This window comes from Colletes latitarsis, chromosome 4 (assembly GCF_051014445.1).
Source record: "Colletes latitarsis isolate SP2378_abdomen chromosome 4, iyColLati1, whole genome shotgun sequence".
NCBI lineage: Eukaryota > Metazoa > Arthropoda > Insecta > Hymenoptera > Colletidae > Colletes > Colletes latitarsis.
This window is the reverse complement of record NC_135137.1, coordinates 33,490,745-33,517,945: the sequence shown is the minus strand read 5'-3', so window position 1 is coordinate 33,517,945 and position 27,201 is coordinate 33,490,745. Positions and strand designations below refer to the sequence as shown.

Sequence of the window (27,201 nt, the reverse complement as noted above, 5' to 3'; positions counted from 1 at the left end):
GGGACATTGTCTCGTGAATCGGGAGGTGAAAGAAAAAAGTAGCGGCACTCAGGGTCAGGTAGACGCCTCATAATTTGGAGCTGGTAAGCCCGAGGACGCCCCGGAGTCCTAATCCGCTTGACGAGCCAGGACCTCGTCGATATTCCTCGTCGTAACGACGCTGCTGGAAGCAACAAAGCCCCTTCCGGTCTCTAAATCTCGTAAAGTGCAGACGTCATCGCCGGACGTCGATGAATGTTACTGCGTCTCGACCTCGTAAATCCATCGGCAACGCTCGAAATCGGGAAAACAAACAGACTGTGACTTCGACTTTGGGAAAGCAGTCCCGAAGACGGAACGATAAATCTCCTATCAAGGATAGGAGACTCCAGAACGAACGTGTCTTTTAACGGCCATTGCGAGGATTCATCAAACCTTGATTTGATACGATGTGGTGCAAGTACAATATGGTCTTGTCATACGTTATTTTTCTCACGTTATTAACCCCTTAAGGTACGATTTAATCCCAACTGACTTTTTAAATGTACACTATTTAATTTTTATTAAATTTGTTCATAACAGGAATGACCACAAAATAGACAAATTTATTTTATGGATACCTCGTGAATGTAAAAATGTGTTCATTTTAATATATGAGACTTGATGATCAGTGACTAGTCTCATGATTGTGAAACTTAACATCAAGAATTGTAAGGAATCAGACACGTTGTTACGGCAAGGGGTTAACAAATCAGTCTTCACTATTTTAAAGCTGCGCTACTGTGCAAAGATCATGCAATTTATGAAGAAGAACTATATATACACTTTGATTGTTAAACGATTTTAGAGATAATCGACAATTTCCTAGTACCTCCGATAACGTTCGCAAACCAGTGATCGTTATCGAGGAAGGTACTAAAAAATTGTCGATTGTCTCTAAAATCGTTTAAAAATCAAAGTGCATACGCAGTTTTTATTCGTATATAGTATCACAGCTTCAAAATCACTAAGTAAAACATTGTGCATTCGAATAATTTTCGAAAGCTCGTCAACTCTAGTTAAGATTATATACTCTGTATTGAGATTATATACGAAACAACGAAGAACGAATATTAACATCGTGAAAAATCGATAGATCGTTGGATCCTATTTGGCTGTCGGGTATCTCCAGACGCGGATTTATCGCGTCATTGAAAGGAATCGCGACGAGAGTGTATACGCGGAAAATAGGTTAGAACGCGGAGACAATATTGCACTCGCGGCCCCGTTGGATGGCGAGTTAACGTCCCCGTCCAAAGGAGAGAAGCCATCGTTCGTCTCAAACGATGCCCGGGGTCGGGGAACGAGTAAAAGCATCGCAGTCCCGCGACTTCAAACGCACGGTACGCGATACGGAATAGTCGAAGCGGACCCCGCGAGACGATTCTCCATCCTCTCGGGACGATTCCTCGTCGTTGACGTCCGCGGGGCGCGCTAATGGCCGCGCCGCTCGACAACCGTCAGTCAGATAAGCCGTAAATATAATTCGCGGCTTTTAACGCTAGACTACGGCGTGTCGAAGTCGCCGACAGACCTGTTTCGGGTCGCCGACCCGACGATTAATAACGATTTTTCGTGCCGCGTCGCCCTACCCCGTCCGTTCTGCTCGCATCCGTGCATAACGCGCTGAATGGACGCGAGAATGAAAGTGCGGAAGGAGAACGTGAAAGAACGGGGGTAGGGGGAGGGCGCGGCGCAGAAGGAGACGGCTTTTTTCACGGAAAGACCGCGAACGGAAGTTGCCAGGGGCGGCGCACCCTCGGTGGGTGGGCCTCGAGCTGAATTAAAATTGATGGATAGGGGCCAGACAGCCTCTCGCAATTTTCATCGAATTAACCCACCGTGCACGGACGCGTTACCCCCGCGAGTCCTGGCGGTCCTTCGCGCCCGGAGCCCGATTTCTCCTCTTCATCGGACTCGCCAAACCCCCCTTCGACGCCTTTTTTGCCCCGTTACTCACCGTAATATACTACCCGGATCTCCTGTGATCGACGATTCCACCGGTAATTAATTTATGGAACGCGACTCTTCCCTGCTATACTATTCGTTCTCGTACCGGAGGAATTGAAATTTAACGCCCGAGCCGCTGGGGGAAAAAGGATCCAGCTTCTTCTTTATAGGTCAATGGTGCAACAAACTTCTCCAGGCACTGAAACAGAAAATTTCTGCGGTCAAAATGGGTCGTAAACAAGAGAAATATAATACGGTTGTTGAAAACTAGAGGTTCAATCGAAAGAATAACTCGTGAATTAATAATGGATTTTCTATACTTGATCGGTGAGAACACATTTCTGACCCCATGCACCTTAATAATTTTGTATTCTATATACAATAGACTTTCGAGTGGCATGATTAAATGTTGCACACTATAGTTAAAAAAAACTCAAAGTATCCTTCTTATTTTGATAAAAAAGGAAGATAGCAAAAACTTAATTATTACCTCTTTATACCAAACAACTTTTAAAGAATTAAATGATTAACCCTGTATTATAAAATAAATTAAACTGCACATAGAACCACTTTCTTTTCAGATACACTCGTTCCTAGACGATTCTTTAAATTTTAACCGGTTTATTTTACGCTTCCGTACAATGTTTGTATTTATTCCGAACGCTACAGAGCGCTAACAAATAAATATAGCCATCGAGATAAATTAACGAAACGTAACGGAGGTCCGGATATAAGCAATCATCTTCTCGCCTCTGATCGCGAGTTAAGAAGCGTTTGGCCAGCAAGTGGAGACGTTCGCGATCGTCACCGTCGATAAACGAGAACTTCCTCGAGGCTCGTACCTCCTGCCTCGAAACGAGGAAGACTAAGTGGGTTATAATTATTCGCGCTTCAACTCCATGGTTATTACGAACTAAATCCCAAGAAATTTTCGAAACGAAGGAGACCCACGAGAGATCCGGAATCGGACGCTTTACAAATACCTCGACCGTTCGTTGTTAGCGTAAGCTTAACGAGAAAAATTCTTGTTCAACGTTCTCCAGCCATTGGAGGATTTATTCAAACTTACAGTCGAATAACCCCAAGAGTAAAGAAAATTTAGATAAGCTTTAATACTCGTAACGCGACAGGGAGAAAGTTCTCGAATCCAGTGGAAACTTCTCGCTATTTTTCACTTAAAAATGTTGAACTTCGCGACAGGGGCGATACTCGGTATCAAGTGTCAACCTCGTTAGCATATTTCCATGCAGAAACTTAACGCATCCTTTCGATTTAACTCGCTGATACGCGACAGTGACGGCTTTAAATGATTTCTATTTCGAGAATAATTTTTTTCGAGCGTGATCGTTAAAAATCGCGACGCGTCGTTCTCGAGCGATAAATATGTCGAGCCTCGAGGCAGAAATATTTGGATCTTCCTTTTATCCGCGAAATAATAGTCTTTTTCTCGCGCGACGAGTCGATATTCTTGAATGGACCGAACTGGCCTTAAGAGATTTTCCGGTTCCTTATCTTTTACAATATGATAGAAGGCGAAATTTACGGACCACTAAAAAGTTTCTCTCAATTTATTCTTATAAATTACGCAGATATTTTATCCTTTTGAATAAACGCGTCACGAAATTGTAAATATCGCTGTTCCTCCTGTCGTCGCCGCGATTACGTTGTTAGTCGTTTCACCAGCATGCACCAAAGCAATTTCCCCCGATCATTTAACGTACTTTCGATCCGGTAATTTATAATGTGCGTATTAACTCTGAATCGGCCAGGGTGTGGTTCAAACGATTCTGAGCCTCTTTATTGAAACTCTTAACCGAGTCTTTAACTACGTCGATTTAACTGTCTAGGCGATTATATCGTTAAAATAAATTAAATTCGCGATATTCTAAACCTAACCACTACCAACCAAGGAGATACTTTCGGATCGTATCCTCGAGTTAGGTTTGTTCACCCTGCGAGGTTCGAAACGCGTATTCGTTACGAATTTCTGGCGTCTGGCACCCGACGTTGCATAAATTACCACCCACAAAATTTATGGTAATAAGCTGCCAAGTCAGAGCGACTCCGCCGTAAACATAATACCCGAAATTCTTCGTCCTGGACGTTTTCTAATTACTGTCCGTCTTGAGTTCCAGGTACGTAATCCAATCAGTCATTAACCCGTGGCGACCGCACGAAATCCCGTGCACGACGCGAGTTAAAAACGTCCCATTAATTCCCATCGGTATCCTATTTCCTGTCGACGCTCAATTAAGTCCGGGTAAACAATGAGGATGGCTCGCGGTACGTTTTCCCCCCTAATTTATGACGCTCGCCCCACGGGGGGAGTTCTTCGATAATCGTACGCCGTCGTCGAAACCGCGTCGTCGTCGCGGGCCTCGCTTATTTTTTTACCTGTTGGATTAGCGGTGATATCGGTCCACGAACGGCGAACGAAGAAACGAAGGTGGGAAGGAAAGAAGAAGAAACGAAGGGGGAGACCGGAAAGTCTCGAGCGCGAGGCGTACAGGGCGCAAAAGAGAGCGGTTACAGAAGGGAGGAGGTCACTTTATGCGTTTCTTTCGTCGCGGCGGTTTCGTTTGCAATAATTTATGCCGGCAGACAGCTTGAGAAATGACCGCTGGCTCCTTGTGCAACCTTAATTTGCAACAGTTTACTTCGGGACCGTTTTGAGAAATGGCTGCCGACGAGATACGAGGGCGCTTCGTTCCTGCCGGATCGCATAAAGACATTTATCGGGGGATCGACCATCGATGAGAAGCGAACGAAAAAGGAAGAGGACGGGTAGGTACGGTTCTCTCGTTTACTTCTCGATAACTGGTGCAATTAGCGATACGTCCGTGTGTGGTGAAAATCTTTATCTCGTGAAACATATTGCACCGGGAGAAGGTATAAATCAGTTCGCGAAAATGGTGGACAGTGTTCTGGTTTTCCGGGTTAATTGGATTTATGTTACACTCGTTGCTCGATTTTTTCGCGGTAAATATTACTAGAAATGATCTCCACTCTGTGGTGGAGGATGTGGTTAACATTGTAGCTAATGAATATCGCAACGATCTCAAACAAGCTCAGATTTACTGGATGGGGTCTGTCTCTGCCAGAAGGTTACAAGAAAGCATACAATTAGTGGGGAATTTACTACCCTACTATTGTATTCCAGGGTTAATCCAATCTTCTTCCTTACGCATTACACAGGAGTCTTAAGGGTGCACGTTTGTACTGTTCAACCCCATTTATCTGTAGTGTACAAAGCAAATATGTTCTGAAAATCTCGATAAATAAATATTACACATACTAAATTGTTTTAACACCCCATCGGGATGTACACTTTCGAAATTATATTTTAGCTTTTCCCTTGAGTCTCGAATGAGTTTGTCCAGCATTATTAGAACCCCGAGGAGAAATAGATATTGTCGATTCCCTGGACACTCTGTGGTCAAAGTAAAGTGCAAAGAGGGGCCATTTCGTTTCCGTAAGTGGTCGTACGAACGGTAGATAAACGATCGAACGAAATCGATTTGGTCGTGGATATGGCTCCGATTGCCGCAACCGAAGAGATCACGAGGATCGTTGGATCGTCCGTAACCTCTGATATATCCTGTCGGCGTAAAGAGTCATTGAAACATTAAACTGACCTTTCCGGTTCATTGGATATATATATCGGTCCGGGCATATACCCGTGAGACAATTACGCTGTAACGATCCGCGACCACGATCCATCAGAATTCCGTCACGCATCGTGAGCATAACCGTGATTCGATGAAATTCTCTTTCTGCCTTCTCCTCCCTCTCCGCACCCTCTCCCCTGGCGGCGATTTAAACGAGAGTATCAAAAATAACCATTCTCCCCCGGGGACGATGAATTTCTTGGAAACAATGAACGCGCCGTCTGAATATAAATTCGCGGCTCGATTTCCAACGTTTCGCGCGTTAAACGCCGCTACAGGTTCGCCGAACGACAAATAGACTGCGAATTTCACGCTTTTAGGGCGTTCGCGGACACAAAAATCGTATGCAAAATGTATCCGGGATGTGTACGCTCGCGCAAAATGAAATATTAATGTTATTACGTTAATTTTGTGAAATATATTCAATAATACATTTTGCATGTGTTTTCCGTATTACCATACGTCCCATAAATTCGTGAAATCTGCAATTTTCTGATGAAAATTTTGACACAAATCGGGGACAATGTAATTTTCGTAAGCTACATTGCATAAGTTAATATAATATGCTGCTGTCGTATTCCCTGTATAGAAGGTATCCTCTTTTAATCAATATGTTCGAAAATTAGTTATAAACGTAGTGGACCATTAATTTCTTAATATTTTAATTCCTTTTACTTTCGTTTCATTATTATCGAAAGTATAATCACAGTGAAAAAAATTGAGACCTTAATCTTAATCTTGTCCAGCCTGGCTAGACAGCAGCGACGTTAAATACATTTCCACGGACAAGCTGTAATTCCAATTATCGTTTAGATGAATTAAACGTTTACGTGTTGAAAGGTCGTACGCAGGGACGAGCGGTAGCGCTTTCGCGATAAAATTCTGATTACTTATTAAACACTTCGTCGTAAATCCAACGTTTGCAAGGAACTGACGGAATTCGGTAAAAATCGCGAGACGTAGATCATCGTCCTCGCTAGCCGTTATAAATGTCTTAGGGATACGGCGGCTTGTAATATATTGCTGATTGCACGAAAGAAAAAGAGGATGACCGTAAACCTATCCCCGACGAGAAAACGAGCCTTGGATCGATCTAAACGAACACCTTGTGCCTTCTATCAGTCATTCGTTATTCCGTGCAGCCGTCGCGCAATTAACCGGCTAACTGGATACGTATTGTTCGGCGAGAATGAAAGATCCAATGGTCGTCTTGTTGAACATTCTTCGGATGCTTCTGGAAGAATGGATAGATCAACGCGTCCCATAGACGCAGCCAATAATCGCTTCGTTATTCGACGCGCGACTCGACTCGACTAGCAAATATCCACGCCGACGATTAGAAGGGCCCATATTGAAATATGTCTGTTTTTTATGCTCGTTGAATAAATATTAATACGACTCGTACGGGTCTTGTATCTAATCGTGATAGTGTGTTTACGAAGTATTCGTACAGGAAATCAATCGGAAGATCTGGCAAAACGGTGAAATCGTGAAAGTGTTGCTTGGGGGGAGCAACAGCTATTTAACACCCTATTTGTTTAAGGCTTTTTTAGAATTTTTCTCCTTTAATATTAATTAGAAGATTTTAATATATGTACTATATTTGCAAACTGTGCTTGCTTGTGCTTTCTTCTTTCAGAGTTACAAAATGACTGCCCACCGATTTGCAATTGTCCAATCAAGGAACACGTTATTACTCAATATAAATGAGGAACATAGTCAAAGGATTTAATGCAGCCATAAAACCATTATTAAAAGATAACTTTAAATGCATACGATTGCAAATTATTTATGAATCGATGTAGCTAAATGGCAATTACAGTTTGGTACATAATCTAAAGTATAATAAGATGTACCTAAAACAGTAGCGTCGCATTTACGATGCATTCAAGACACTGGCTTCAACATCTGTCTCCGGACAGTTTCTCAAAATCAAATAAACTTACTTCTGTTGAATGTTTTAACTTTACGAATTTACTAATAAACTATTTCACTGGAGGATTAAGATACTTAAACTGAAAGTTCGTCGTCGGATTAAAAGTTTAAATTTTAGATACAACGTGCAAGTAAAAATTCAAACAAAAGGACAGGGAACGGAAATCTTTTTTCTTCCTCAGGCATTATAAAGCTTCGGAACAGTAACTTTCGCTAAAACGAACACAAAACAAACTTTGGATACTTAGTAACTATTATATTCGTCTCAGAGCGCCTAGAGTAGTGGTTTCCAAACTTTTAAAAAGACGCTCCTCATAAAAAGAGAGAATTTCTGCTCTTGAGATTCATAATGAAAAGACTTTTGTTGCATTTATTTTAATTAATTCACAATTAATATTAATTTTTAAAGAATAAAAGTTCGTACGAGGCTGTATCGTGGACGTCAGCATAAGTAGAAACAGTGAGTCATGGACAGACGCGTCAGCTATATTGTATTCGATCGAACGCGTACACGATAAATTTTTAAATAATATCTCGAAAAGGAAGCATTATGTGACAAACTTTTATTGCACATTTTCAACTTATTTTACCACGATTTAAATTTAACTGGACTTAAACCACACGATATGTACTAATATCGGTATATTATTCTCAAAGAACGAGAGGACGAGTTTCTGCTACCATAATTGAAATGGGGTAATGGGGATATTCTGGGCCATCGAAGGACTTAAATTTTGCCAGAGAGTCCATTTCGTATCGTGGATAGACAGATCTCGCGACGGGCACCGTTGAAAAGAGAATGAAAAATAGGAAGGATGATCAAACCGCGTGGGGAGGACGAGAATAAAGCCGAGCGACGAGGCGAAAAGCGTGGTAGCGCGGGATGAAGTCAATTACATTATGCATATGACTGGTGGAAGGCAATACAAGAAGCAATCGGCCGACGATGAAGGCACGCCATCGCTAAATTAACTACCTACCTAGTTGTGCGTAATGCAATAATGTATTAGCTGTGCAACCACCCTCCCCTCGCCCCCTTCGTTTCTATTCCTCCACCTTTCCCCTTTCGCGCATTCCACCACCGCGTATTCGACATGCCCGGCGAGGCTGGCTCATTGATCTTCCTCGTACGTCTCTCGATCTTCGATCCACGTGCTTTCGCGATATACACGAGGGCTCGCGTGATTCCTAGGCGCCTGACCGGGTGAAAAATTATGAGAATGTAAATCACCGGCCGCGAGAACAGGAAGAGGAAACATTCCCTTTCGAGCTGGAACGCGAGGCGGATGCGTCCAAGACGCCGCCAGAGACGTCCTCGCGTTCCTTTCGCTGGAACGTGTCTCTCCTGGAGAACGATCCACCGATGATTTTAGATTTCCGAGGAAAGTCCCGACCACGTTTTGCGGTGACTGAGTCACACTGAATCACGCTTCGATGAACAAAGTGACGCCAGAGGATGCGGGCCTTCTTTTTTTATTTTACACATTTCGACGCGTCGGACGACAAATATCTCCTCGAATTTCTTCGGAATGTCGCGAGCAAATGGAACGAATTCAATATTTTCGCTACTACGTTCCATGGCTCGAATTATTGATAGAAAATTATTTCATGTTTTCGAGATGTTTCCTATATTTTGGCATTTAACGTACATTCATGTGTCTTCTATATTGAATATATACATATGTCAATGGATATAATCGTGGTAATAATAAAATTAAATGAAGAGTAGAGAGTAACGGTAAGAAAGGAAGCGTAGTATACAAAATGTTAAGTTTACCTATGAGGTCAGAGCAAGAAAAGCCACGATGATTGCGTGTGGAGGTAGAATGATCCAGTAATTGTAATGCATAGCTATCAATTATTTAAATTACTGGATCATTCCGGTTTTGCACGCAAACATCGCTGCTTTCTTGCTCCGACCTCATAGGTAAGAACAACATTTTATATAGTACATATATTTTCCTCCTTACCGTTATTCCCCACTCTTCGCTTGATTTTATCGTTATTACGATACTCTTTAATCTGAAAATCTATTTCCTCCGATTTTAATCTAACGCCAATTCCACTGGTATACCGTTCCAGTCGCTAACAATTTTTATTCATCTTTTATTCGCTATTAGTGGAAACGTTTATTCGACTAGAACATTTGCTCACGTCTACACAGTTGCGCTCGTCCGCGTCGCGAATGCAAATAAAACGAGTTGGAGGCGAAAAGAAAAGACGGAAAAGGTGGTAGGAAAACGACCGTTCGACTCACGAACTACGTGAGAAACAAGAGTTTCACGGATGCACTCTCTGCTTTCAGCAAAAGGCTTCTCTCTCGCGAGAACGGGAGACGGTCGCGTTTTCTCAATTTTCTACCGCAATCGGGAATCGTAAAATACGAACGCGGAAGTACGGCTCGAGGGAATTCGAACGGCACGATATTCTCGAAAATTGGCTGAACGCTACGCGGTTAGGCCTGTTCCGGTTTTACGATCGTCGCAAAAGGAAAAGGAAATTTCCCTGGGAGAGGCTTCCATCGATAAACTCGTCGGCAATAAAAATGCTCGTTGACATATTGGAGTCAGATTTCTCTTCAAACTGGCGGTCATAGGTTCTCGTAAAACATACTGCACGTATTTTGAACTTGGTTCCCATAGATCGTGTATAGAAAAATTGGTACTGTAGGAAATGCTAATAAACTTTCTTATACTGAGAGTAAAGTAAAATGTTTGAAAAGAATTTTTCAACGAATTATGTCCAGAATTTCACGGTTAAAAGAAATCATTGCATTTGCCTATTGCATTATCCAGCCAGGGAAGAGATTCCTCGTTCGAAAATGGCTGCCATCAATTACCAACGACGAAACCGCGAGCGTTTATCACCACGGACGTGACATAAAACTAAAGACGTAAACGATGTTGGCCCGCAACGAGTTAAAATTTGATGGTACCACTCTTGTAGCGAGATCGCGATCTGAATGGTGGTTCGGGGTTTCGCCAGCGACCTCATTACAAATCCGTGGCGATGTTCGACGTCGCATAATGCGAGCCAGCCGCGGCGATATTCCGACTTTATATACGCCCGGATACGTAGGTGTGTGGCAGAGTACACGAAACCAGGCTTAACGGAGAGGCAACCCTTTATCTCGACACGAGTGGCGTACGACTGGTCCAGCGAAGCGTGAAAAACGCTCGCGCGAGCGATCTCTTAACGGCCAGTCAGGCCTTATCGCTTAACGGCGGCTTTTCATTTCGCAAAAGTCGCCTAACGGGCACCTTTAGGGTTCGACGGAGATACTCGTCGCCGATCCAATATCGGACAAATAAATCGGCAAGGGAGGCTGATCGATCAACCGATATTTGTGTCGGAATATCGACCTAAAGAGAGATCGCGCGATCGCGTTGGACCGGATCGCGCCTTTTCGAGAACAGTTTTCGTCCACGAGACAAATGGGACCTTTTTAAATCGCATTTAAAAGAAGGGGAATTTAGAAATTTTATGCGTAAAATTTTAATAAAAAGCTCACAAAAAATTCTTAACTCATTTATGGATAATTTCCTCTAATTTTAAAATGAATTATGTTGAATATTTGGTTAAACAACGAATTCTACTGGCTTGATTTACTAATGTATTAACCGAGCACGAAGTTCGTTTATCGTAAGACAATAAATTCTCATGTATAAAGAATGAGCAGCTGAGTAAAAATGCGAAACGTAATAGTGATATACGAAGCGCTCAGGGCGGAATATTTTAACGTTTCCGGGTTTTGGGGCAAAATTGCATACTTAGAGTAGAAATTACAATTATAAATCGGGAGCATGAATGGATCTCTGATGCGGAGATTTCAATGCTGGATTTGCATGGACGGTCACGACTTTGAATACCTCCTCGGTGAAGAAATAGCAAAACCGTGCATAAATCGTGACGAGCCGTTAAAATTACCGGTTTACTCTCGGTAGAAGCACTTTTTAACAGTGAACACGATCAGTGGCGAAACTCTCTTAAACGTTTTTAATTCATAAATAATGTAATGACTACATAACCTTCTTTCTTCTTATTTAGAAGGTTAGGTCAGCCATTTTTATTCAAGCAGAGTCGAATTTTTAGAGAAACTAGATATCCTGAGAGATTAATGAGCATAAAATTCTTTTCATGAGATATAATTATATTTAATTAGAGTTCAAAATGATTATTATCGTCATTATTGTCGATGGGAAACCTGAAATTGAAACGAAATAAATAATGCTTAATATTGAAATTAATCCACATAAAAGCATTCGCAATACACAAACGAATGAGCATAGCTGCGTCACAGTAATACCGTTCTACGGATACTGAAATAGCAATCTCGTGACTCTGCTATGAAATTTAATTAATAGTCATTCTTACCTCGCCAGCCGTACAATAATTGGCGACGGGCCGTAGTTTGCCGACCTCTGGTGTAACATACAGAACATTATACAACGTACGTACATTAAATCTTGGTTTCTATCGGTGAACTGTTTAAAAAACCCGAACGATTTTTATCTAAACTGTGCAACATAATTTCCAATTTCTCCTTCTCGTGATAATGTTATGCAGTTTTATTTGTTTCTATCCTCTATGGTATATTTTTATTCGTATTAGACAAAGTGGTATTCCAAATAAACTACACTTTCTCCACTTAAAATCGCAATGAATCATCCCCTGATAAGTCGTGAGTACAAAATATCCCTGACACGGATATTTTAAACCGTGAATAAATCGGCGAGGGGCCGCTAGAATTACCGGTTTGTTCTCAATAGAAACGCGAGACAAAAATAAACGATCGAGAAAGCGTCGGAAATATTAATGGACGGCCCTCTCAAACGTCTCATTCCGCGCGTTAGCACCGCAAACACAATTCGTCTGTCGTTTGCTCGCGTCCTCTTGCAAATTCGAGTGGTTCGCGCCCGGCTCGAACCATCGAGTAAGATCCGTATCGGAAAGTTCAATATCCACGGGCCGTTAATTATACCGCATCTGATTGTTTCCAGCCTGATTTCTCACGCCGGTGCATTTTTATCTGGCGATCAATCTTCGGACAGATACATCTCTCCTACGTTCGTTTCTTCGAATCGAACGCCACGCGGTGTGTACACACAGCACACGAACGTAGTGCAAACACACGTACGCGTAATTGTGGGACGAAAGAAAGCGAACGAAAGAAAACAGAAACCGACGGCCGTGACTAACTAACGTGTTCATCCCTTAATAGAATCCGCGCGATGCCGATGACCTTGAGATAAGGGACCAACCGCCCACCTCCTCCTCCCCCCAGCGACGTCCAACGCGATTCGCTATCCAAGCACGAGAACTCTATTAATCGAGGCGAGGGGGGACCGCCCGTTTCGAAAATACAAACGGGTTCGACGTGGATTTTTGCGCGACCGCGAGTAAACCGGCTCTGCGACCGGGTCTCTCTCCGCGCGAGACGACCGATAAGAACAGTTTTCTGTTTTTGCTGGCGTTACAGCGAGTCCCGGGCATTAGTAACGGGAATACCAACGACGCGGGCGTTCTCGCGGGGCAAATCGACCGGCGTATCGACGGACAAATTACCGGCTGGTTTTAATGGCGCGCCGTGTGAAAACGATGACCGTGAGATTAAAGTATTATTTTCCGGGGCATTCCGGCCCCGGCGTCTTGTACGAAATAAAACGAGACCGGGCCCGGTGACCTTTAACTAGGCTCCCTGCTCGACGAAGCGAATTACGCCGGATCGTTAGATAACGGGTCGTCCCTGGACACGTCGCCGAGCGCATTAGAGAACGCTAAGATGCGTCGACACTATCGATCGACGCGCCATCTGGCCGGTGTTTTCGATAGCCCACGTTTGATCGCACGGTTTCATTAAGGGGGGAAACCACTGTGACGGATTGAAGAAACCGAAATTTTTATCTCTTTTCAATGCTTTGGGGTGTAAGAATGACACCTCTAAAATATTAAAGTAAAATTCGCAAAAATGACAAAGCTACAGAAGATTTAGTAGATGTACAACATGTTATATATGCAACGCTTGAAACTAAGTGCTCTTTACTTCGGGACATTCATTTGAAACTCTTTTATTATTTCTGCTGTGGTAAAGGTTTCATATGAATGTGAATTAAGAGTATTGAGTGTACAGCGATAAGTGGTGTGAATGAAATGTACCGGTTGTTGGATTTCTGAGATTTGGATATCGTGGAACCAAAGAAATTTGATAGGAATGATTAGTTAGGACGATGATTAGATTTTTGTAATTGAGATGTAAATAAATAAAATATTTGTTTGAACCCGAGTAATCACAATTGATCAAATTTGCTCAGTTCTTTAAATATTGTATTCCTGGCGCGTTAAGCTTGGAAATTACTCTAAACTGTACTCAAATATACTAAGGAAGGTACACAACTCGGATACTACAAGTGTGAAGTTATTAATAACACATAGCAAAGCACAGTTTACGAGAGAAAACCGGTTCGGATGTTTTTTACCCGAGGCAAGTACACAAGGATTAAAGATATAGTCGATACAGACTATAAAGGCTATATTGTCGTTTCACCGATGGGCTCTGAAACAACCGGAGAAACGTCTGTGGTCTCTGTTTGGTTCTGTCCAACCCCTGTGAAAACAGGATTCATTAGTGTGCATAAAGAATTTTCAGTTTTATAACAGAAAGCATTGCCATATACAAAGGCCTTGGATATTAGTCTTTAGAAATCATCTCTTTGCTTGTGATGTTTAGACTTAATAATTATCAAAGATATTCCTATTTTTACTTGTTAGAAAATTGATTACCTAAATCAGGAAAGTAAGCTTGATATTCAAATACGAAATCAGTAGACAATACTGAAATTTTACATTCCAAAAGGCACGATATTTCACAAATTCGAGGTCTTTCTTCTTAATTAAAAAAAATTATACTAATTTGGGTGACAACTGAGAACTCCTTCACGAGGGTTAAACATCTGAACGCCTCGAGGTTCACCCACTTGGATTAGACCACCTTTAAACTACCTTCTTTCTCATCTTCACAAAAATAATATTCACTGTGACAAACTCTCGACCTTCCACTTGACTCTTGAGCACATCTCTTCGAAGTCTTCTTGGACTCTCATCTTCTACGATGAGAGATAAAGAACTTTTTCTTGGGTAAAGGGCTTGCAAACGATCTCTCCAAAAACTCGGATGATCTCTTCAAATTTCATAAATTATTATCCATTAATTCCTTCGAACCGTTCCGGTGATTTGGATGGACAGATCTGTAGTTAAACTTCGAATCGAACACTATTTCGGTATTTATCGTTCATTAGAAGATGTTTATAAGTAATGTATTTATAAACACTGAGAATATTCTTGAAGTCGTTGCTTGAGTGGTCCTTTTCTTAATATTTCCTTTTGTTTCTTTAAAACTTCATTTTATTATTTGAGAATTCACGTAGTCCTCTTTTAATAAATAACATACATATATTCTTTATTTCTGATATCATATTATTTTCTGTATTCATTGTTGTGTGCTTTAAAACTAACTTTTACATAATAACTATGATAAAGAAGTTTGCATAAAGGTATCAATTTTTAGCAATAATAAGATGATAATTATACACTTGTTTATAGTGCCTGGAGCTCCAGAAATCCATCTGTGAGACTAGATGTGAAAGTCCCGATAAGGATTAACGAAACGCGAGTGTGGGAACGAGAATAACTGGAGACTTATTCAATTTAAACGAACTGTCGGTGAAATATAGAAGAGTTCGGTTCTTGAAGCAATCAGTGAAATCTATTGTTTATTAAAGACTCGTTAAAGTCTATAGCCGGTATGAGAAAAAAAATGCTCGCTTTTTGTTGAGAAGTATCAACAAGAAAAGCTACCTTTTAAAATTTTAATTTCTATGCAAGTTATTTATGAAATAAAATGGAAGACACTCCTGACACTTTTGAGGGTATGCATTCTATCAAACAGACTTACAAACCCTTCGCTCAAACTATGAATAATTTTAGGCGACGCGTCCGTCGATCGATTAAAACTCCAAATCTTCTCCGAATTTAAAATTCAAAAATCTCGATCGACTCTCGTAAATCTTCGTTCCTCGTCTCGCCCAATTAAAAGGACAAAGATTCGAGTCTCGAACAGAGTATCGCGTCCTCCGTCCTTCGTTTCCCCCGTAACGAGCAATTTGACCAAGTTCCTTCTCCCGCAGCCTCTTTCCGGGGATCTTGTAACCGAGAGAAGGCTCCGGACGACAAAGAGGATGATTAACCTCAAACCGGAGGTCAAAAAAGGGCATCGACGATACTCACCGCCAGCGTTCCGTCGTCGTTGGCATAATGGCGAATATCGCGGGGTACCACGGCCATCTTTGTTGCGCCGTGGAGGCGAGAGAGGTGTCCGCGGGTAACACGATCGAGGGTGGGCTTATGGAGATCAAAACCCCGTATCAGATTCCTTATGTCTCGCAAATGGCTGCCCTGGATGGTGTTGGTTACAGGCCATCAGCCATCTTTGGGTACCTTTGCGTGCTTCTTTCCCAACGGATTCGACCGGGAGGAGAGAGCACGGAGAGCGTCCGGTGTCCTCGGCGACGTCGCGGTCTCTCCCTGAGGATTACCCGTAGAGAAGCGGTTCGTAGAAAGGGGAAAAAATAACGAGAAACGAGGAGAAGAAAAAGTATCCACGCAGCCGCGCGTTCCCGGTAACCAATAATCTACGGTAATTTGCATCCAAGTACTGACATTTCGTCAATCGGCAACGGTAGATAAAACGCTGCCCACGTGAAACGATGGGAAAATGGTCACAGCGGTCCCGTATCCTCTGTACTTGGATTTTCAATCACCCTTATTACGTGCGATCGATTGCATCATTTGACATCGCGCAATTTCACCGTGCCCTATCGAGCCATCTGAAATCCTTTAACGTGACCCGGGCGAATTAAAATGCCCCGGAATTATCGTCGCCCCGGGCGAACCGCGACATATCTCGAAAACATTCCAACGTGCTCCATACTTCGTTCTTCAAACGATAATACCAACAATGCACACGTTTGCTCCAAATTCTTCTTCTTTGATGTTTCTGTCAGAGACTTCCTCGGAATAGCCCGATTTTTTTTTATTTTATCGACTAAATTGAGCTTTAGTAACGTATAATATATTCATTACTATTAGTTAATTTCTTGTAGTGAATTTATGTACATCTTCAGGTATTGGTAATAATTATTCTCAAGAGCGATGAAATGCAATATAATATTGTAATCAGCTTCAGTTTATAGATTTTAAATTTTTCCTCAGCGATGGAAATACTTTAATGGGTTCCGCGGTTTAATGGTGCATTAAAGAAGCAAGCGTTCGTTAAGAGCTGAGGATCAAACGAATGTAATCTATCCACGCAAAAACCTCTGCATCATATAATGTAGACATTACTGTAAATTGCAGCTTAGAGTGATCTTCACCGCAAGTTGAAACTGCATTAAAATAAAAAAGAAAAAGTTTTCAGAATGCAAGTTTGTTTTCCTAATGCCTGATCTAGCCCTCCGCAAGCTTTGCATACCGGCGGGAATGTTTGTCGTGATCTTTCGAATCGCTTTGTAGCCTTCCAGATAATCATCCTTACTTAGTTGGTTGAGGTATTCATCGAATGTTGCACAGGCATCTAGTACCTTGTAACAAGATTCGCGAGTTGCCTTTCAATTGGTTATAGCGATGTTCGTCTATTGAGTTTTGAGATATTTGCCACTTTGTTTTTCCACACAACTAGTTGGCAACGAGTTAGCGTACACACGCAGGAATGCCGCGAATGTTTACACAGACTCTAACGAATAGGCAAACCTTCAATCCTTGGTATAATGGGTGATTCTCGCTTCTGCATTTGGGTCGTCTTTTCTATTTATTTTAGATTTTAGAATTAAAGATTGGAGCCTGTGAGATTCCTGTGGGTTGTGAAATCGAGGTAAACGGAATAAAATCTAACAGTGATTTGTTCGAGTGTCAAAGAATTGTCGATATCTATGACTGAGGATAGATGTACCAAATATGCGCTGTTATTTAGAAAATTATTCTCGATAGAATCTTCTTCAAGAAAAGTCACAAGTAGCCACCTTAATTCCTGGGCCACAGTGCCAATAAAAACCAGCAGAAGTTCATTAGGGCCCAAAACAAATGCGTCTTGTACCCTGTGTGGGCGCGATATTTCGACGGCGTTTCTCAGCCCGGAATCCTGGATCGGGCTTATTGCGGGCGATCGATCGGCACCGTTGTACGATCGGGCAATTTCCAGCGTGTCCCGTCGCGCTATCTGAAATCCTTTAACGTGACCCGGGCAAATTAAAAAGCCCCGTCGGAATTATCGTCGCCGTGTGCAAGCGACGAGATACCGTTCGGTGTGCGGCCGCGTCTCAAAAACGTTCCGACGGTCCAGCCTTCGCTCTCGAGACGATGATACCGATAATTAATATACACGTTCACCGTGCGTCCTTCTCCGTCGTTCGTTTCGCCGGTCGAATTCCTTCCTCGTTCCACTCTGGTCGGGTCCCTCGATGTTTCTGCGAGACGCGTCTCCGGGAGAACCGGCGAGATAGCAGCTCCATTAGGTCGCGATCCAAAGGCGAGGATCTCGGTTTAATGAATTATAGGCGGCACAGTAGTTACATCGCCGGATAACGCCTACGTGGCGATCCAGAAAGACCGGTATCGCCGGGGCCCTGGACTTGGTCGCGATTTCGCGTGGGTGACGTCACCCTCGATTTACTCGCCCCGGGAAGAGCGTATTTCAACGCAAAAGCGGTATCGATTCAATTTGCCACACGCGATCGAGCAGGGGGTGTCGAGATGCGACGTCCCCCCCCCCCCCCTCGTATCTGCGTCAGATAGAATTGTAAAGGAGAAACTTCCTCTCGGAACGATGATACCGATAATTAATACACGCATTGTCCCTCTGCTCGTTTTAATTCCCGCTCCTTATCGAGGACGAGGAAGGGAGAGACTGTGGGTGATCGAGAATGTCTCCGCGGTGAATCACGCGGTGTGCGGTAGTTACATAAGCCATTGTTATTGAACAGTAAATCAATGGGAAACCGTATGGGAGGTCTGACGTAGCCGCCTCGTGAGCGGAATTGTTTTTAGGAAATATCCCTCCAAGCGGATTCAAATTGTTATCGTTTCCTACGGAAAATTGCTATTTGTCTCGCAAGCACGAGTTCTGGGGATTCGAAGCAAGGTTGGGTTGAGAATACGATTTTAGGAAAATTTCTAGTAATGCTTTAGTCTTGCGATGGTTAGGATCGAAATTATCAAAGAGAAATGTTTATTATAGTTATTTAAAGTTTCACATATATATCACGTCCGTCTCCCTCCATCTTTGCATTCTTCGAACGACGCGAACTTTATATTTTCTTTATGGCCGTCGAATAATTATATGCAATGTTTCGTCTACGTGTCGCCGCTTATCAGATGAAGACGATCGTCTACTTTTTTTATTACAAGCACTATCTACGGGTCGGATCCATGAAAAATTCCCGCCAAAATTGTTTATTACTTATCGTTTTTATGTTTCGTTAAGCAGTCATTTATATAAAATACACGAATTTATTATAGGATGCTGCTAAACCCCCCAAAAAATGGTTTTCTACGTTTAGTGTTTTTCTCTGAAAGCAAATTGTCATAAATTTCTTTGTCCAAACCGTCTGGACGTAGGACCGGCTGGAACGAAACGCGATGCCCGGTCTAGAGATAGGATCGCAAAGAGTTAAAGGCTACCATAACGTGATTTAAATTTCGCTAACCAACCCGAGGATGTTTTAGAACTACAATTTCCTTTCGACCTTTCGTTACGCCGAATCACTTGTTCGCTTATTATAGGCCGATATATAGGTCCCTCGCGTTCGAGATTTTATTGTTAGTAAATTTCATACCTGTTTGCGCGCAAAGCGAGGAATCCTAATTGCGGCTCATAATTTCGCATTTTTCGTCTTTTTCTCTCGTAAACTGTTGATTTTTCAGCGCCGTAATTGAAGGCTATTTCAGTTACGGGGCTGCACCCATTTCCAAACGATTTAGTATTTCTCGCTCTGATTGTACAGTTAAGACAATCTGTTTACCTTTCGTCCACGTGTTTGTTATTTATAAACGTGGCATTATATTGTTTACCTTTTACATTGTTCGAATAATCGACGTTTCAACAAATTACTACTATGCAAAATTAAGCAATATTAAACGCTCTATTACTGTCACATTCTACTCGAACTTATCTTTGAAAGACATCAATCCTAATCGCTCTATAAAAAGCTTTAAAACCCCCATAAACCTGTCGTTTATTTATTGACGTTTTGATTTTGATACCTCTTCAGAATATGAAAACTATATATTAAAAACAAAAAACCGAACCAAAATCACTGAAGAAGCGTATTACTTGTTTCAACACAATTTTTCGATTAGTTTCTCCCAAAGAAACACTTATCTTCTAAATGTACTGTTACTGGGACACTGTGTATATCGTAAAGGGGGTTCGCAGCCATCGGCAGAAACGTCAATAAATATGTTATATATGTATGCGAGCAACAATGTTTCGTTGAATGGAGCGTGCATGTACGGGCCGACAACACCGGGTCTCGTTTATTTGCTAAAATAGTTTACATCGTAATGGATACCAGGAGGGCAACGGATTAAAAGGAGCCATTACGCGATGTTTTCAGCTGAAACGTTCACCAACCGTGGATATTACCGTTAATTAATACGAAACGTTCCCTCTTCATCGTCCCGGCTCGCTCCACCGAGGCCCCGTACTCTTTTCACGCGAAGCGGAGAAGAGCTCGGTGGGATAACAGCTTCTCCACGTCGAAGTCTGAAGGCAAGAATACCGCTCTAATGAATTATGGGACGTACAGTAGTTATATCGGCGTGTACCGGCTATATAACAACCAACGAGGACGTGGCTGATACTACGAGAGAGAGTGGGCTGCTCTCACTCTCTTCCTATACCTCTCGGTTTCTCTGTTTCGCGAGCGAGCTGCACGCTCTGGGTTACGAGCGAGAGCGAGATTGATTTCGCAATCGAAACCTAAGAATAGCGTTGTAAAATGTACTTGGCCAACACGATCTTACGTGTACGTGTGCAAAAGTGTGCGGGGGGAGTCGCGCGAGCGCGCAACCACTACCGGTTTTGGGACGTAAATCAAGGATAGCGGAGTGCAATCGGTGTGCAATTTCGCGCGAGTGTGTTCGGGACCGGGGACTGCAAACGAGTTTATTAGCCCAGCGAAAAACCCGAAAAACGTCGTAAACGAATCCCCCGTGATAGAATCGCCGCGTGGTCGTTGCTTTATGAAAACCGATCCTCCGCGACGCGTCGCGTCTTAATTGAACGCCTGCACTTAATGGCGCCGCGATTGTCACCGTGCCGAGGGAGTCATGGTTCCTTTCGCGATCTGAGAATCAAATTATTATTCCAACCGCGCGTGGCTAATTTATAATATATATCTGTAATAATACACGAGGCAAATAAAATGTTATTCACTGTCCTCAACTGTTAATCTCTGTTTACAACTTGAATGAGAATAGAAAATTATTATTCGATGTGCAAGAACGAAGGTTAAAGACGCTAGGAATCTTAAATTCCGATCACTGGTGCCTGAGAAACACAAATAGTGGAACGATGATTCTTTCGCGTATATCCGGGGCAAAATCTTTGCATATATGGAAATACTACTGTATGTATTCGTTACATATAAAAATTCTGAAAAATGTTTTCGATCAATCTTAAAAAGAATTAAATTTGAATATTGTTTCTATCTCTAATAAAAGGAAATATTAAATTTTTCAGTTGAACTCCTACCTTTGCAAAAATGCGTACTGTATAAATATTTTAATGAATGCATTCGTGAACGCATTTTGATTAAATAATTACTTTCTTTTGTTAAGACGGTATTCTTTTAAGTTTGGGACAAAAACTTCGTAAAGAGTGTATCGACGGCCACGGGGTCATTGAAACAAAAGTGCAACGACGCTTGGATTCGGGTGAATCGCCTTTTCCAAGAAGCACCGAGTGCGTACGCGTCAGGAACGGGCTTAATGAAGACGCGTTTCCATGAAAGTCGAAGTACCAGCCGCAAGGAAGATTATACGGGACGGGCGCGTCCTCCCCTCCACCCACGCCGGCAGATGAAACTCGAACTACTTTATGAATAGGATTAATAAAATCTTAGCTGGAGCGCTTTCGAGCAGACGCCGGGAGACGCTTCTGGCGGCGACTCATTAGTTCCGTTTTCGACGTCGCCGGATCGCTTCAAACGCAAACCTGCGATTCAAGGGGGGATTCTCATTAGGAAGGCGATTAATTAGATAATTTTTCGAATTCTTTTAACGAAGTGTTTAAGGATATAATTATAAACGTTTGCAGACACACTTATTGACCTTTAAATGGACCGTCTGAAACTTTTTTTTAACCCTTTGTAATAACTAATTTAGTTGTTCATCTAGGGTATTTTCATTACTGACACAAATAGGAAACAAATGAAATAAAATTGTTAAAGTGTATGGATATTGCCCCTACTAAAATGAAAAATAAAAAATATACATTCGAATATTGTCATACAAACAAATGACGAACACAGTTAGAAAATTTAATAAAAAAGATAATCTTGTTTTCATTTGCAATGGAAATTCCACCCCATGGGGGTAAGCTAGTCTGATAACTAAAAACTGAGACATTTTTAAAATTTTATAACACGAAAATTATTTAAGACATCAATTTAAAACTTTGCACCGTGATTTATACCCACCCTCCAAAGTTACATGAATTTTTCCACGCATAAATGCACAATAGTTTCAACGATACAGACACAATATGCGCATTCTAAGAAGAAAGTACCTTCGCGGATGACACTTCCGGTCCAAGCGACAGGAACCAAAGAGATTCTCGATCCCTGCGAGCACGAGTGTGCTCTGAACGAAATAAAGGAGCTCTAAACGGTGGAATAAATCCTTACAACACCTCCGGGGAGAGTCTCGCCCTCGACTTACGTCGGATGAAAATTTGGGTACCGAGAAGAGCGGAGGGGGGAAAAAATGGCGCACGAGACCGTGACCCCAGGACTCGTCCTCTGTCACGACGTCAACCTGTTCCCGTGCGAGACAGCGGAGAGGAGAGGAAAAAAAGGGGACAAGTTTGGACATATCTGCAAAAGAGTCGTCGAGCGAAACTGGAAGTAACTGGATCTCCGGGATCCTCTGTCTCTTTCCCCTGTATTCTCCGGTACCCGGTCGGTTCGCGCGTATTCTTCGCGGGACAACGCGAAACCGTGGCAGTGGACCCTCGATGGTACGGTCCATAGCGCACGACAGCACCACCATAATACTACGGGGGTCCGGTACCAGCGTTGTACGGGGCCCCATGGTTACGAGCCGCTGCAGCCGACGGTTTTCTTTTTTTATTTCTTCGACGATGGAGGACCGCTGCACCTTCTTAGACCGGTGCTGGTGGTGCACCGGGTATGGTCTGGACCTGGCATCAAAGGACGAGTGGGACCAGGACGTCGACGTAGGTGTGAATGTAGTCAAATCACATCAGCCTCACTTCGGGGCCGACACTCGAACGGAAGAAGAAAAGGGAGAAAAAGGATGGAACGAGGCGAAGAAACTCACCCCTTCTGGCACTCCGTGGCACCCCCGCCCCCGTACCACCGTCGTATCCGCCATTCTCACGAGCCAACGCCGTATTCTACGCACCGTATTCTCTGGAAACCCTGCGTGTGTACCGTTCCCTCTTCTGCTTTCCCTCCTTCTGCGCCCCTTCTGGCGCATACCACCGCACTTCCGGTAGACGCGTAAAATATATCGCCTCTCTCCTCCGCTCGCGGGTTCTCCGCTTTGTTCCACGGTCGTCTTCTCGCCTAGCCGACAACCAAGGCGGAAGACTCCACGGCGGCACTTTCGAATCTCCAGTTAGAATTGCAGGGACGGTTACGCGTATCGGCAAATATGCTTCTTCTCTGCTCTAGTTCCTCCTGGTATGCTCAGCGCTATTTCAATCTCTTACCTGCCACGCTCTGTTCGTTTCCTTGTAACTCTGCGCGCGATTTTCTGTCGGTAAATTACAATGGCCTTTTACCCCCCGTTGGGTGAATTTTATTTTATCATAAAGAAATTGTTTTCTGGTTGTTCGTACGTCTACGAATTAAAGAACATGTGAATTTGTTTCTTGTTGGAGCAAGTAATTTTATTGGTTCGCGATATCGTCGGAAGAGTAAAGTAAATATTGAATAATAAAGATACAATTATTTTTAGTAGAATGTACAACTCGTGTAGTGTTTCGTTTTCGAGAAAATTTGTTTTGAAAATTCATCGAGCACGCGAGTAATGCGATACTACTTGGACGTCGGCGTAAGTAAAAATAGTCAGTAATGGACAGACACGCCAGGGCAAATTACAAAGTTATATTTGAAAAAATTTTGTTCTTAATTTTCATCCTAGTTTTGCACGTTGAATTATTTATTGTCCTGTTATAAAATTCATTTTGGGGCAATATAGCTGTTTTCTATACGGAAATACAAAAAAATTGTTCAAGCCAAAATTTGTTACTAACTCAAACTTCTCTTTTTTGTTTCAGGTAAGTCGCGAAAATTAAACATAATCGAATGCACAGTCATTGCTCGACACAGGTATTTATCATGGTCATTTATTCTGAAGAGACAAATATTAGATGATCTCACAAGTTTGTAGGAATAAATATTAACAATTCTACATTTCGATCTTTGTTTAGATACTCTTAAGGAATTAAGTCTGTTACAATTTATATATTCTTGTATTGTTTATTTTAAACCCCTGATCAAAATTCATTTTTGTCGAAAAATAAATAGACTATTCATTATTTTATTTTGCTACATTGGTACGTATACGATGTCACATGTATATAGACTTAAGAGCATATGGCAATCTTCACCTAAATCAACGTCTGTTGATTTGAAGACGACCTAAAGCAAAAGTTGAAACGTAGAATTTGTTATATCTTTAGTAGTGTGTAATATAAAACTAAATATCTAATGAAATTTCATCTGGCAACGTATCTTCGTTGTTTATAAATTATTTAATTAAAATAAAAGCAATATCTATAATACGTAAACAAAACGTACAGTCCAGACATTTATTTATGTTTGCACCCATTTATAATTTTGGTAAAATTTACTGTACACTCATGGAACAATACGTTGCCTCCCAGTGCTAAACCGTGCCACCCTTGATCTAGCCTAAACATTCACCTAATCAGCTTTAACCCAAACACTTCTTGTTCGTATTTAGCCATGGGGACCAAATTGTCCAAATATCCAAATATCTCTCACGCATTCTATTATAATTTTACAGATATTACAATCTGTCCCAAAACTGTTTATAAATCGATCATTAATCAGCGAAACCCGTTTAAAAATCGTGTTTAAATTACAGGGTTGAAAGTTACTATTGTATAATTAATTAAAGACAAATTATGTTGTAATTTAATATATTATATTTTAAGATGAATATTCTCTCGAGGAAAGTCAAACCTAATAACGGAACCGTAAAACAAAAGAACATTTTCTCACCATACAGTAAGATGCTCTCCACGACCAATAAGTATAAATCCTGCGATTTAAAAGTGCAAAACGAAGTTTCGAGTCGTGGAAAGAAGGTACTATGGCAATTCATCGTAAATGAGTTAGTGTTCTCGAAAACAATTTCACAAAGACACAAGCCATCTACATAAGAATCCTCTCAATCAAGAAATCTCTATTTACAACCGTACAAAAGCACCCTCACGCAATTAGAAAGGACGCCATGTTTCCCATAGAGGCAGACCCCTTGACCAAGAAGAGAAACGTTCCGTCTGAACGTCAGACGATTCTCCTCGTTTATTTATTTCTCCGTCGTAACAACCGGGAGTCATTACTCAGAACCGCATCGAGCACCATACAAGCCCCGTAGCAAGAAATCATTGTTTTCAGCGAGCGCTGTCAAAGCGGGGCAACCCGGTCCCCCCCCGTTCAATCACGAGCCACTGAGGACCGGCTGGCGTTATCTAATGATTTTTGTCTCTTTCTCGTTAGCATCGACACGCGCGCATTAATTAATCGGAGCTGGATATACCAACCCTCGGTATCTCTCTTCCTCCCTCAGCCCGTCGAGTCCGCGGGATCCCGATTCTCGCTTTCCAATCAAACTTTCCCACTCCCATAGGTATAAAATGTATAACGAGTGACAGGAAAAAGGAGACGGGAAAAAAAGTGAAGCGGGAAGGGTGTCGTGGGGTCGTCGACACCGGTGTACGTAACGCACGGGGTAGAGGGAGGAGAGGAACGAGAATATCATACGAGAAACCATGGTGTTCTCGAACATGGGCCCCTGTAAGAAGATCCGGGCCAACGATTGGTCGATGGCGCACCCCTTGCGTGCACGTGGGCGTGCATACGTGATATCGAAGCGTGTCGGTGCGGCCGCGTGCACGCACGTCGACCGTGTGTGGACGGCAACGCGAGAAAAGGGTTACTATACTCGGGCGTGCATGCAAGCAACCCCGCGAGAGAAGGGGCTGGAAGTCATTCTGTCCCCCTTTTTTCCCTTTTGTTTACCTTAGGGCCGATCATTAAAATGGCCGCCGTATCGGCGCGCTCTCATTGGCCGAGGCCTCCCTTCAGCGCCCCCCCTTGCAACCCTTGCCACGATAGAACACGCTCATTGTCGAGGACGGACCGACTGCACCGCGTGCACCGCGCGTCGTGCCTAGCCCTTCCGAGGGAGGTTTTTTTTTTTTCATTTTACACGAGAGCTGCTTCTTTGCGCGCGTCTACTAGTGGCCTCTCCTCGAGGATCGAGCACGGAATAGAACGAGAGGAGCAAGAAATCGCTTTTCAACCCCCGAGACGGGGGGGAATTTGTTTTGATTCGAAGCTACTCCCGGTGACTCAGCGCGCGATTTTAAAAAATTAATTCCCCTTCCGGGCATCCGAGCATCCGGCCACGCCGCACCATTTTGTTCCCCGGGACATTGCCTAGCTTTTTCGAAAATTAAACCACGCGATGTTCGAAAATATGTGGGAATTTGTAATAATGTGTTGTTCGTCGAGTTTCGATGAAAAATATTTGTAACGTCAATTATCGCGTGTCGCACCTATGGCAAGGGATGGAGAAGCCAAACATTCGGGGAAACAATTTTGTGTTCTGTGTTTGCAATCGCTCAGATTTTCGTTAATTATTACGAAATTTATATTTTTGGTGAAATTTATTACGTTCGTAACAACAATTTATTTGCGATCGCGTGTACGTCGTGTTATTGATTTAATTAAAGGCGGGCAAACATCGATTCGAAATATTATAATAAACATTTATCCGTTGTATGCGGGCGTATGGAAAATATATTCGGTACGCGAAAACAATGTTATTTGCATTCTCGGTCAGAAAATTAGAGGAATATTATTATATTTATGGAAGCTATTGTTTCCTTTAGAAAATGAGATTTACGAAGTGCTAAAGAAATCTTTCAATAATCGTAACTTGAAATTTCAATTTTGAAATGAGATAATTTCTTTTCAACACATTATTATCTTTTAACAATTGTGTAGCAGAAATAAACCTCATATGAGGTTTCAAATGCTTAATAAAAAAGAAAAGGCAAATCAGAACCCTGCTGTAT

General features: G+C 42.3%; 1 long non-coding RNA gene across 1 annotated transcript in view; it reads right to left on the bottom strand.

Moving 5' to 3' along the window:
* LOC143340855 (uncharacterized) overlaps positions 1-27,201 on the bottom strand; it is a 56,094-nt gene that overhangs the window by 15,395 nt on the left and 13,498 nt on the right. The window contains exon 2 of the long non-coding RNA XR_013079513.1: positions 1,979-2,167. This is a non-coding gene — a long non-coding RNA (uncharacterized LOC143340855). The remainder of the gene's footprint in view (positions 1-1,978; positions 2,168-27,201) is intronic.